Source organism: Camelus ferus, chromosome 1 (assembly GCF_009834535.1).
Source record: "Camelus ferus isolate YT-003-E chromosome 1, BCGSAC_Cfer_1.0, whole genome shotgun sequence".
In the NCBI taxonomy this organism is placed as follows: Eukaryota; Metazoa; Chordata; class Mammalia; order Artiodactyla; family Camelidae; genus Camelus; species Camelus ferus.
Window position 1 is genome coordinate 121,701,514 of NC_045696.1, and position 14,093 is coordinate 121,715,606.

The window sequence follows — 14,093 nt, forward strand, 5'->3', positions numbered from 1 at the left end:
AGATAGAATATTTAAGGAAGTACCAAACAGAAACTACAGAGCTATAGCATAAAATAACTACACTGAAAAATTCAGTAGAGAGGTTTAATAGCATATTAGACAAAGCATAAGGAAAAATCAGTGAATTTAAAGGCAGGGCAGTGAACTACATTCAATCAGTGGTGCAAAAATAAATGAAATAGTAAACATTGCTAGAGGGACATACGAGACATTATCAAGTGGAACAATGTGTAGATTATACAGGTTCTAGAAGAAGAAAAGAGGGAGAAGAGGGCAGAAAGAGTTGTTTGTTTGTTTGTTTTTAATGGTTGAAAACATTTCTAACATGAAGGAAAAAAGAAATACCAGATCCAGGAAGCCCAGGTAGTTTGAAATAAGATGAATCTAAAGAGACCCACACCAAAGCAAATTAAAATTAAATTATCAAAAGTTAAAGCAAGGGGAAAACTGTAAAAGCAAGAAGAGAAAAGTGACTTGTTATGTACAAGGAAACCCCATAAGACAATCAGCAGAGTATTTAGCAGAAACTTTGAGGGTTTGAAGAAAAGAAAAAGAAAGCCCTCCCAACCAAGAATGCTCTACCCAGCAAAGTAGTCCTTCAGATCTGCAGGCAAGGGAAGAGTTTTGGAGACAAGCAAAGGCTGAAAAGAGGTCGTCAACACTAGAGCAACCTTACAAAAATTCTTAGAGAAAAATGTTCATGCCAAAACATTGCTAATTATCAGGAAAACGTGTGAAAGTATACATCTCAATGGCAAAGGAAAATGTATGGCTAAGTTCGGAATACGCTAATGTTGTACTAGTGATGGGTAAATCACTTATAAATCTAGCATGGGGGCTGTAGACAGAAGTGGTAAGATTAACTATAAGTGCATAAAGTAGCAAGGATAAAAAGGTGACAACTGTGATATCAGAAACATAAAATATGAGAGAGACAGTGAGAATGAAGAGCTCTAGTATGCATTCAAATCTAAGAAGTTATCATCTTAAAATAGACTGACATAAGTGTAAGGTATTTCACACCAGCCAGACAGCAACCAAAAAGCAAAAAACTTATAATCAATACGCAGAAGATAAAGACAAAAGAATCAAACATACCACTACAGAAAAATCTTCAAATCCCCAAAGGAGAGGAAAAGAAGTTAGCAACAAATGCAGTGCGGAAGAGCCGGGAAACAATGAACAAGAGAGCAACACGAGTTTGCAGTTATCCATGGTTACCTTAAACTTGAATGGGCTAAATTCTCATCAAAAGATACTGAGTGGTACACAGACACAGAAAACAACCTAGGGCTACCAAAGTGGAAAGGGGAGGGGGGAAGGGATAAATTAGGTGTTTGGGATTAACAAATACACACTACTATATATAAAATAGATTAAAAACAAAAAAACAACCAAGGACCTACTGTATAGCACAGTAAATTATATTCAATATCTTACAATAACCCATATCTCATAATGGAAGAGATTCTTAAGATATATATATATTAGAATATAATATAATATACATTATATTATATATAATATATATAATCTGAATAACTTTGCTGTACACTTCAAACTAACACAACATTGAAAATCAACTATACTTCAGTTAGAAGAAGAAGCTCTGAAAAGAAAAGATACTGAGTAGCCAAATAAATAGAAGACCTGGCTATATCCTGCCAATACAAGTTTCACTTCAGTTCTTAGGTGCACACAAATTAAAAGTCAAGTGATGGAAAAAGATATTTCATGCAAATGGAAAACAAAAGAAAGCAGGGAAAGTTATATTGATATCAGACAAAAGAATGCTTTGAGCCTAAAACTGTAATGAAAGACAAAGAAGGTCAGCCTATAACGAAAAAGGGTCACCCCAAGAACAGGATATAACATTTGTAAATACTTATGTACCCAACATAGGGGCACATGAATATTAAGCAAATATTAACAGACCTGTAATGAGACATAGGCATAAATGCAGTAACAGTAGGCAACTTTAAAATCTCACCTTCAAGAATAGATTATCCAGATTAAAAAAGGCAATGAAGAAACAATGCTCTTGAACCACACGTGAGACCATATGGACTCACCAGACCCTCACAGAGCATTCCACCTGAGAACAGGAGGATGCACGTTCTTCTCAAGCACATGTGGAACATTCTCCAAGGTGAATTAATTGTATGTTAGGTTACAAAACAAGTCTCAATAAATATAAGAAGACCGAAATCACATTAAGCATTTTCTTTCTGATCACAGATACAAAACTAGAAAACAATTACAAAAATAAAACTAGAAAAGTTACAAATATTTGAGATTAAAACACATGCTACTAAACGGTCAGTGGGTCAAAGAAGACAGAAAAGAGAGATCAAAAAAATCTAGAGACAAATAAAAATGGAAATTCAGAACTCCAAAATATGGGACTCAGCAAAAGCAGTTCCTAGAGGAAACTTCGTAACAATAAATACCTACTTTAAGAAACAGAAAAGATCTCCAATAAACAAAGAAATTTTACAAAGAATTAATATTTCCCTGGAACATCCAGGAGGAAGGCAGCCCTGCCAATACCTTGATTTTAGCTCAGTGTGACCCATTTTGGACTTCTGACTTTTGGAATAAATTTGCACGGCCTCAGCTTTGTGGTAATTTGCTATAGCAGCCACAGCCAGCCAGTACACCGGCGCATGCTTTCACCTGCCTTGCGGCCTCCTGCAAACACAGAATGAAATAAGGAAGAAACCTAAAACAACAACAACAACAACAAAAAAACCCAAAGTAATTTTACACATCAAGGCCTAGAGAGAGAAAAGAAAACTAAGCCCAAAGGTAATAGGAGATAGGAAGTAACAAAGAGTTGAGAGGACAGAAATGAAATAGAAACTAAAAAGACAACAGAAAAGATCAGAACGGAAATAGACAAACCTTCAGGTAGACTCACCAAGAGAGGACTCAAAATAAATAAAATTAGACACAAAAGAAGAGATGCTATAGCTTGTACTACAGATATACAGAAGATCACGAGAGCCCACTATGAACAATTTTCACCAACAGAGTGGATAACCCAGGAAAAAACTGGTGAGTCCTTTGACTCTTAGATCAACCAAGGTTGAATCAATAAAAAAAAAACCAGAAAATCCAAAAGACACCAAAATGAGTGAGAAGATTGAATTGGTGATCAAAAACATTAAAACAAAAGAAAATTTTAGGACCAGATGGCCTTACTAATGGATTCTACCCAACAGTTTAAAAAGAGTGAATACCAGTCTTTTATGAACTCTTCCAATACTAGAAGACGGAATTTTTTTTTTGTTCTTTGGTTTTTGTTTTACCAATTTTATGAGGCCAGCATTATCCTGATTCCAAAACCACAAAGGACACTACTAGAGAAAAAAAAAAAAGTACAAGCCAATACACTGGTGAATATGGATGCATGAATTCTCAGCAAACTAAATTCACCAAACGGTTACACAGACCAAACACCATCAAATGGGATTTCTTCCAGTGATGGTGATTCCATATGATCATCTCAATAGATGTAGAAAGAAAAAAAAAATCCATTTATGGTAAACACTCTTAAAAAATGGGTAAAAAGGAAATATCTCTCAACATAACCAAGGCACATTTGATCAACTCAAAGGTAACTTTATACTCCACAGCTAAAAGCTAAAAGTGTTTTCTTCTAAAATCAGAAACAGGACAAAAAAGCCCACTCTCACCACTTACGCTCCACACGGCACTGGAAATTTTAGCCAGAGTAATTAGACAAGGTAAACAAAATATATACAAATTAGAAAGAAAGAAAGAAAACTGTCTTTATTTTCAGAAGACATGATATTATTTATAGAAAACCCTGAAGGCCCGATCAATAAGTTGTGAAAATGAATAAACCATTTCAGGAAAGTTGTGGAATACAAAATTAATATACAAAGTCAACTTAGTTTCTATATGATAACAACAAACCTTCAGAACTAAAAATAAAGAAAACCATACTTTTACAATTTCATTAAAAAGTATAAAATACCCAAGAATAAATTTAACCAACTATGTGAAAGATCTGAACACTGCAATGTTATTAAACATCCATGAAAGAAACTGAAGACACAAACAAATGAGATCTTTTGTGCTCATGGAATGGCTCCCCCCTGCATGCCAGAGTCCCTGATAGGCACATCTATCTAATTTTCTGGTGGAATTCCAGTGAATGCAACATTCAACCTCCTGGTCTCTCCAGAGTGTCATAGTTTACACTAGGTGGGAGCTGAACCCACATCACAATCACCCACAGCCACTCCAGAAGGGGACAGACGATGCTGGCTGGGAGCAGCCCTCTGTTACCCTGAACCCATTTCAGGTTACCTAGAGGGAGAGGACAATCCCAGTGTGCAAGAGCACTCACTTAGAGAATGTCCTCAATCTGTCCCTAAGGAAGCCCGTGGCAACTATTGTTAACACTGGGACCAGCAAACTCAGGTCCAGACCCAGCTGCTGTCCCACATCTCCTCTGCTGGCCGAAGTCCCAGGCTTGGTTTGCTCACTGAGAGTTTACAAAATATTAGAGGACACAAACAAATGATTTTTGAAGATTTTTTCAGTGAGCTGATCAGCGACCTATCAGAGACCTGAGGTGGAGACGTCCATGCCTCTTGACCACCCCCGATATGTGCAAGTCCTCCAGTGTCTCTTCAAGGGTCCTAGAATGTGAAATTCAGCTTTGCCATCTTAACTGACTTAATCACAGAGTTTACTTCTGTATTGCCTATGGCCGTACAGGGCTTGGGAGGCTGGTTTATCATTTATTTTGTACCTTCTGTCACTTCCTGCACTGTGGAGGTCTTGATAACTTTATACTTCTGGCTATGCCAAACAGGAATGCAGCTATGAAGGCATACATGTGACCAAAGATCACTATCAAATACACCACTGATTCTTGGCTTTGTTTTACTGACCACATCATTCTTCGCGGGAGTCCTTTATCTCTGCTCCACCAGCACCTTTATTTACACAATACGGAGGATCCCAGCCTACATGGCAATGACAGTTCCTTCTATTGTTGCAAATTCCTTTAAAACTGCATTTCTCAGGGTTACAATCATATGTTATTGCAACTGTCGATTGAAATAAATGCACTGCCTAAAAGTAGAGAGTTGTTTTATTTGGTGGGAAGACTCGAGCCAGAATGACAGCCTCTCAGATCGCTCTGAGGGACTGCTCCTAAGAGGTAGGGGAGGAGCTAGGATATACAGGAGTTTTACAACAAAGACCAGGTAGTCGGAACATTAAAAGATTACTTATTATTGGAAGAAAACAAGGCTTCTCATGTTAAAGAATTTAGCACTTTTCTATGTATGGGAGGAAGCAGACATTTGGGCTCATTGGCTTCATTCCTTTAACAAACACCTAGCTATTTAGGGCCAGTGTCCTTTCTTGTTCTGAGTTCCCTCAGAGGGCACCACTGTGAGTGGCTGCAGAGGTTGGGCTGCAGGCTTGCCCTCGCTGGGGGGTGGCAGCAGCCGCTGATGACTTCATGGCTTCAGCATTCTTTGTTTGCTGATGTGGTTTGCGATATTTTTCCTTCACAATGGCAAACACACCATTGCCCCCAGATGCAGCCGCCCCCCCCCCACCTGTTGCTCCGAGTCTGATCAGGACCCTAGATCTACCCCCCTACCCCCCTGGTTTCAGGAAGTGCAGGGACAGGGGAAGTTGTGGGACAAGCCGGGGTTTGGGGGGCACAGTGACCAAACCCAGAGTTGAGCTCCCACAAGGGATGGAGAGGTATGGGGTTAAAGAGGCGGCATCGGTCAAATCCAAGGAGGGCCACTGCATGGATCCAGGTCCACAGAAACAAGCACAGAAAACTGTTAATAAAAGTCAGGGGAACTTAGGCAGACTGAACACCCAGGCATCGATTTCACCATGGGTTTTAAAAGGAGCACACTTACCTGGTCCCGGGACACAGGCCGTTGCAGCTGCAGTGACAGGACGTCTCCGATTTGATTGAGAACCCTCCACAGGAGGACACACATGGGTTCATTTTCCTAATAAAAGCTTTAAAAATTATGTAAGAGTGATTAAAAGAAGGACCTTAATGAAGAAAGTGAAAGGAAATACACTTACTGATCAAACTCGGGGTGGTTTGCCCAGTCACTCGGGTTATATATCGTTTGCTGGTGACGTGTAGGTCAAGAAGCTGAACAGGGTGCTGGGGTCCCAGATCGTGAGGGCTGGCAGCTGGGGGCCAGATGGCAGCTGCAAACCCCCTTCTGGAGGGTTACCCATCCCTCAGACTGGAAGTCCATGGGCCTCTGCAGGTGCGCCCAGCCCTCCTCCCGCTCCCCCTGCGGGCATCTTCAGCCCCAAGACATCACCTCATCAGCCTTCCAGGAAGTCTGAACCAGGGGCAGAGCAGAGTACTGTGGTTAAGGCCGTGTGTGCAGGGCCAGACCATCAGGCTCTTACCTCCTTTTCACTGTGTGCCTTTGGGCAAACCTTGACCTCTCTGGGTCTCAAAGTCCTCATCTGTAAAATGGGTGTCATGATGCACCCAGGACCCTCCTCACAGCAGGGCACTTGAGGTGTAAGTGGGACTGTGGCCTGGCACATAGCACCTGGCCTGTGGTCACTTCAGACCAATTCCATGGCCTCTGACACATGAACTGGGGGTCTGGCCACCAGGACTCAGCCTGGGGCAGCTCAGTGAAGTGCACTGAGTGCCTGCTGTATGCACATGGAGGCTAAGGGAGACCCCAGCCTGGGGTTCCCCAGAACTGTGTCCTGTAGGAAGAGACCCACAGAACGGACCTGGGGGGGACAATGTTACCAGCCCCCCAGCCCCCGCCACACTGATGTAGGAAAAATGGACGTGCAGCGTAAGGCAGCGTCCCAGGTCTCGGTTGAGCCCCTGGGACGTGCCCTGCCAAGTGTTGGTCCTTGGCTTCCTACAGTAAAGAATTCAAGAGTGAGCCACAGTTGAGTAAAGGTAGATTCATTTAGAGAGATACATAGTGCAGAGAGCTTAGGCTGTTTCAGAAGGCAAGACGTTGGTGTCGCAGTATCACGTTCACATACACACCGTACGCGGAGAGAGCTGACGGCTACTCTAAAGCCTCACTAAGTTACACAGTCTTACACAGCAAAGAAGAATGATAAGGGGAATGCTTAACAGGCAGCGTCTGGCTCAAGGTCAGAAGACCCTTTCTCTTTTGGTAAATCATGTTCGTGTTGGCACCAGCGAGCCTTACAGTTTATCAGGGCGGAATGTATGAGAAACAGCTGCTTCACAACGTTCTTCTCGGACTCAGGTGGCTGTGCCCGTCTTAGGTTCCCCCTTTGGGGATCTTACCCGTCATTGGCTAACCAGCCTTCTCACCTCTGAGTCTGCAGCTTTTTAGAACTTGTTTACCATTCCAGCCCAAGGCTCCTTCCTTTGTTCTCACAGTCGGAGGGCTACACAAGAGAAAGGCCAAGAGGTGTCGGAGTTGGGTGCTCAGGTTAGAGTAAAAGTAGGCACACACTCCACAGGCAGACTGCAGGCCGTTTCCGAAGAGGAGGGAACAAAAAGGGTAGCCACAAAGTGAGATGCTGCCACTTTTTATGGTCTTGTGGTGGGAGGACCAGTCTAACTAGCCTGAGGAAGGGGCTGGGGTTCCCAGGAAGTGGGCCACTGCCCACTGTGGACCTCCTATGGTCAGCCTTGGAGCTGTCGTGACACCTGTGGGCATGTTACTCACCATAATGTATTACAAAGGGCGTATAATGAAGCTCAGGGTCTACTAGAAGTCAAATCTCCCATCGTCTTGAGCCTCAAGGCCTACTGGGGGTTGAATCTTCCACTGTCCTAGTGTTAACTGCTGTCATTCCTCAATGGCTGTGCCCTGCCCCCTTCCCTCCTGTCTCATTCCCCCCTCAGAGATTTTACTCCCATAATCTTATGGGGTTGCAGAGGGGCGAAGGTCTGTCTTCCGAAACTACTTCCAGGCTGAGTAGGGGCGTTGACCCTGCCTATCAGGGAGTAAAAATCTCTGAATGCCTAATCTAGGGGCCCAGGGGCAGGGCAGCCTTTCCTTTTTTGCCTCTGAGGGCAGTCATGGGTGGAACCCTGCCATAGCCATCATCTGATGCGGGGCTTCTGGAACCCACTGTTTCCAGTGACTTCTGATGTATCTTCTTAAAGATGGAGCACCTTGTAACAGCAGCTTAACAGTCTATAATGACAAAGACTTATAAGGGATGGTTAAACATCTGTAACTGACAAAGAGAGACGTGTTTACAGTTAGTAGCACTATGACTGACCAAATTTAACTCAACATACCAAATACTCCTAGTTAATTTAATATCTACGATGCCTCAGGTTTCCTTGAAAACTTCTCAGAGTTAGCAGGAGCTACAAAGAACTTTTAGAATTTGTTAAATACTTAAAATCCTGATTATGCATGAAACTCTTTTTTAGTATTTCTTCTTAACAAAACTGTTTTACTGAGAATATACATCTTTTCCACTGCATACTAAGTACTTCTTATTTTAGGAGCTTTGATTGGATACATTTAAGCAATGTGAGCTGTTGTAATCACCACTACAGGATGCTATTTGTCTTTTTTACACAAGTACCTGAGGTCTTGTGTTGTCAAGCAGGACTAGCTCTCTCCTGGTTCCTCTTGGGGCCTGTAAGTTACAGGCTTTATTCTGGACAGATGGCCCCAACTAGCAATTCCTCGTAGCTTAACAAGAGCTGATACGTTCCCTTCCATTGTGGCTGCAGCTGGTCTTCAGGGACCCCTCCTTCCAAGGGTTTAGTAAGACAAAGTCCCCTGACTAGAGGGGGACTTCAACCTTTTCCTCAGCAGGACAGGGCAATGCTTTGCTTCCACGTTCGTGGAGGGCTCTTTGAACTTGGCTCAAGCTAACAATGTGGGAGACTAATCTATGGGCCTCCTCATCAAACAGGAAAGCTGAAGTTCAGATAGCCCTTCCATACATCATTTCAAATCGGCTAAGTTTTAAAATTCCCTTAGGGGCCGTCCTTATTCTTAGAAGGGCTATAGGCAGGAGGGGGACGCAGGTTTCTGAGGTTTCCTGGCACAGCTTAGCAGATGTTCTCTTTAGAACATGATTGGCTTTTTCTACCTTGCCTGAGGATTAGGGACTCCAGGAAGAGTGGAGGCCACAGTTAATACCCAGAGCAGAGGAAACCTGTTGAGTCACCTTGGCAGTGGAGGAGGGTCCATTATGACTCTGTAAGATTTTGGTAGCCCGAACCTCAGATTTTTTCTTTGAGCATAAATTTTGACACTTGTATTGCTTTTTCTGTTCTGGTGGGGAAAGCTTCTACCCATCCTGTCAAGGTGTCTATGGATCCCAACAGGTTATTTCCATCCCTTACAAAGGGGCATCTGGGTAAACTCCATTGGCCAGTCTTCCCCTGGATAAGTGCCTCGATGCCTTTTGGGCAGAAGTCTGGGAGGGCACAGCTCCAGACTCAAAAGCTGTGTCTGGTTTACTAGAGCGTAACCAGCTCTCCTTGTCCCATTCTGTGTGAAGCCACTTCCATCAGTAACCCACTCTGCAGCGGGCTGCACAGGGGCTCCTCCCTGAGATCTGGGCGGTTAGAGTGCACTTGCTCCATGGTCTCCACACAGGAGGCAATAAGGGATTCTTGGGATGCGGGATCTGGCATTAGAGTGGCCAGAAGTGAAACCTGACAAACTGTAAGAGTGCTGTCTGGGGAACCAAGTACTCGCCCACCTGTCGGCCAGTGGTGTCCTTCTGTCTCTAAGACTCCCTATACCTGGTTGGGGGTTAGAACTTCCAGTGGCTGTCCCAGGGTGCTATTGGCCACATCTACTAACACAGCAGTGGCAGCTACTGTACTAAGACATCCTGGCCATCCAGTTGCCACCTGATCAAGGGACCTGCTGGTGAGTTTTGGGGCTTTCCTTATCATTTGGGTCGCCCTTCCCCCATCACTGTCTCCCACATCACCCATCACAGCAGAGATGGAGCCTCAGGGTAGTCAGATCTCTGGAACTGGGTGGGAGCACAGCCTTCCTCGCTGGAGGGAACCTTCACTCAGAACAGGCCTCCCCACGGGACGGGACTCCCTTACTCGGCCCAGACCTACCCTTGTGCAAAGGATCCTGGCCTGGCCCTGTTCTGAACCCCTGGGTTTCCTGTGGGGCCAGCAGGGGCCAGAGTGGCCCAGCTCCAGGCTGGGAAGAGCCCTTCCCCCCTCCCCCAGTGCCTGGGGAAGTAACACCACTGTAACTCGAGAGCCAACTTGGGAGAACAATTTCTTAGAACCTGGCCTGCCTCCCCTCCCCCGGCCCAACTGATGGTCCGCCCCAGTCGTCAGGAACCTGTTTACATAGAGATGGACCACCCCCAGAGTTCTGAACCGTCAGTTGTGGCCCAGAGAACCCTGGCCTCAGAGGCAGAGCTGTGGGCCCTGGCAGCCATGGGGGGCCTGCTCCCTGCCCCCAGGCCCACATCCCCACTGATGCTGGTGTGGCTGTGGTGCGCTCTGCTACTGGTTTGGGAAAGCCTGACTCTGGTGTTTCCCTGGTGTCTGTGCTGGGGCTGGTGTTTCTACTACGGAGAAGGTATATGTCCCAAAGTGGGGAGATAACAGGCGAGGCATGCTCTTCCCACGACGAAGACTCTACAACAAACCAAGAGTGCTGGACCCATGACCCAGGCCCATGGAGCCGGCAGGCTGCCCAGCGGGGAGGCCAGCCCTCCCTTCTTACAGACTTCGTGCTTCTCGTCTACGAACACAACCTGAGGAAGTCATCATTTCAGGGCATTGCAGACTTTATGGAAAAGGCTCAGAAGAATCCACCTCCTGAAATCTCCCAAGTGACTGGTGAGAAAACAAGCGTCCAAGCACCTAAGAGGACTTGGAAGCAGCTTCAGCAGAGACGGAGGAATGACCTGAAGGAAAACGCTCTTTCTCCACAAACGCAGGCGGTGCTGGACCAAGGTATCACCACATGGAAGCAGCGAGTCGAAGAGGAGGAGGGGAAAGAAAGGCTGGTGGGTGCGAACGCGCGGAGAGAGCGGGCCACGGAGGACAAGGCCACCAAGCTAAAGTCCCTGACTGAGCGCCTGCTGAGGGCCACCCCCCGGCCCAGGATCCTGGGACACAGCAGGGCGGACGGCAGTGCCAGAGGCCAGCAGGGCGCAGGGACGGCACACAGCCCCCCATCTGTCCCTTGGCCAGAAGGGGACCTCAGGTTGTCCGGGGTGACATCAGACTGTCCCATCCAGATCCTGAGCTGGAGCCTCAAGGAAGAGCCAGAGAAGTGGGGGAAGAAAAGTGGATGAGTGCACAGCTGGCAGGACAAACAGCCAGTCTACAGGAGGGGGAAGCAGGTCTGCGGCAAGAGAGCGCCCAGCTCGACAGTGAGATTCAGCAGCTGCGCCAGAGCCTCCAGATGCTGCCCGCAGTCCACGTGCATCACCTGACTCAGCTTCAGGACACATGGTGCCAGGACAAAACGTGCTGCTCAGAAGTGGAGAGGAAGCTGGCCGCCGCGAGCAGACAGGTGACCTCCATGCAGCTACTCCGCAGTGTCTACAAGCAGATGGCCGAGGCCCTGGGCCAGCACTGGGAGGAAACCCACCCCCCTACCATCGGAAGAGCCTCTTCATGGAGAAGAGAGCCCGGAAGAGCTGGATGGCAGCCGTTGGGACGGACAGAAAGCTCAAGGAGCTCAGAGAAGACAGCCAGCACCACAGGCAGGCGCTGCGGGTCCAGGGCAACCCCTGGCCCTTCCTGTGGGGCCCTGGTGCTCCGGCTGCCCTGGCCGCCACCACCAGGGGGCCAGAGGTGGGGGCTCCAGGAACCAGGCCTCCAGCAAGGACGACGGTCTACCCGTGAGGGCTCAGGGCTCCAGGGTCACCCTCAATTTTCTGTGGAAGAACAAGAGCCTCTAATTGGAAATCTTCTCCCACAAGTCCTTCTGATGCAGAGTCCCTGGGATGCAGCCTGCACGTGCACTGTGGACCAGAGGTGGACAACAGTCTTCTGCTTCGATTCCAGGGCACTTGCGGTGTAAGAAGACGCTGAGACTCAGGACACAACGTGAGACATGAAGCTGCTGTGTCTGCAAGGGGCTCGGGGAAGACGGCGCAGCAGGAGGCCAAGGCAGGAGGGCGTCGTTCTGGGCCCCCTGGGAGACTCTGACCCACTTTTTGCAGGTGGGGCCTAGACATCTGTATTTTCCCAAGTTCCCATGTGGGTTCTGTGTCCAGCAGGGATGGGGATACTGCCCAGGGCGTTGGTGTGGTTGTCCACTGATTCAGCGTTGGGGCCCTGTCTTTCCATGGCCCGTGTTCCAGACATTACAGTTTTTTCATTAAAAGGATTTACTTCTAGAACATCTTTGGGTACACAGCCTAATTGACTTAACGGTACTGAGAGTTCGCCTCTATACCCAGTCCTTACACACTCAAAACTTTCAACACTGGGAGAGGTGGCACATTCGTGACATCAGTGACTTACACATCACCACCACCCTGAGTTCACAGTCATACCCGGCAGGGCTCACTCTTGCTGCAGTGACTTCTGTGCATTTGGACAGAGGCACAGCAACCCGTGCGGGTGGAGAGAGGTTCTGCCGTTAGAGTAGCTGCCAGGTGTCCTCCCACAAGGCATGTCCACCGGGAAGAGCCTTCTGTGCTGCTGCCTGTCCCCTCATCACACGGGCTCACAGAATTGTTAACTATGGGGCATTTAGTATCAGGCCACAACCTGCGGGCTCACGGAGAAGGTTCCAAGGGCAGCACTGCGCATCTCCCTTTGCGAGGGTGCTTTGACAGTGCGGCCCTTTGCGCCCCAGCAGCGCCCTGTGGGCTCACGGAGAAGGAGGCTGCTCTGGCTGCTTGCTCCAGCCCTCCTCCTTGTGCTCGCCACAGTGCAGCTCTCCATGGTGGACCCAGGCTCTTTTGTGCACACTCCCATCCCTTCCAAGGCTGCTTCTGTGCAGTCAACCCCAGGTCTCTCCCCGGATCCGTCCTCTGAAGCCCAAGCTCCAGCACCCCGTCCCAGCCCACTCTGCGGGCTTACGTCTCGGGTTAGGGATCACAGGGACCTTCTGTGACGACTTCTCTCTGTCCTGCCTGCCAAGCGGCTGCTGCTTTCTCCTCGGAGCCTCCAAGGCTCCCTCTGTCCCCGATGACCTCCCCACTGCGGCGGGGCTTCCCAGGGGGAGGGCGATTTTCCTCCTTGGCCGCTCCCGCTCCTTTCCCCTTCCCCGGGGAGGAGGTCCTGTCCCAGTTTCTTTTTTCTTTTTTTAACTCCTACCCAGTTTTGGGAAGATTTTCCTTGTAGTCCCTCTTGTACCATACTTCCTGTCAGAGTTCAGCAGGCATTCTCTGAGAACTGTTACACATGCAGATGTGCTTCTGATATATTTGTGGGAGACAGTGAGCCCCATGTCCTTCTATTCCACCATCTGGAAGCCCCTCCCTGACACCAATTTCTAAATTGAATTCTTATTAAATACTGTTTCCATGTTCTCCACTTTATAAGTAGATGAGCTGAAATTTTTATGACTTGTGATTCTCACAAGGAACCCTCTAATACCTAACAAAATGAACCTAAACATCGGAATCTAAAGGTCATTTTTTATGGGTGTGATTCTCATTATGTTTTCCCTAAGGGTATTCTCTCTTTTAAAAATACCAAAAAATGGACAATCTGCCAACTAACCAGAATAACACTACCATTTTTAAATGATACAATTCTGGATATTTTGGAAATGTCTGCACTATAAACAAAATTTACATCTTGGAATATACACGTTTTACTTTCTACAGCAATAAACAAAGACAGCTAATCAGCAGAAAAGGGAGTTTGGTCCTGTGCAGACATGAATCTCCTTTAGCAAGTAGCAGGATGGTGCAGAAGGTAAAAATAAAAAAGGAATTTATGGTAAAAATTTTTAAAAGGAATATATGGCCTTTTAGTTAAAAAGATCTAAATTCTAATCAATGCTCCCTGACTTACTATTTCTGTAATTCTGAACAAGTTTTTTGAACAAATTTATTTAACCACTCTGTTATGGGTGTGGTAGAATAACTTAGCTAGGAGCCAGACCTTGCTGTATCGTGCC

General features: G+C 46.7%; 1 protein-coding gene across 5 annotated transcripts in view; it reads right to left on the reverse strand.

The window, feature by feature from the left end:
* LOC106729072 (lanC-like protein 2) overlaps window positions 1-14,093 on the reverse strand; it is a 104,082-nt gene that overhangs the window by 34,111 nt on the left and 55,878 nt on the right. For 2 of the 5 annotated variants that reach the window (XR_004323390.1, XR_004323389.1), the window contains exon 8: window positions 5,925-6,030. The exons of the other annotated variants lie outside the window; for them this stretch is intronic. The gene's annotated coding sequence lies outside the window, so the exon portion shown is untranslated. The remainder of the gene's footprint in view (window positions 1-5,924; window positions 6,031-14,093) is intronic. 5 annotated transcript variants of the gene reach the window in all.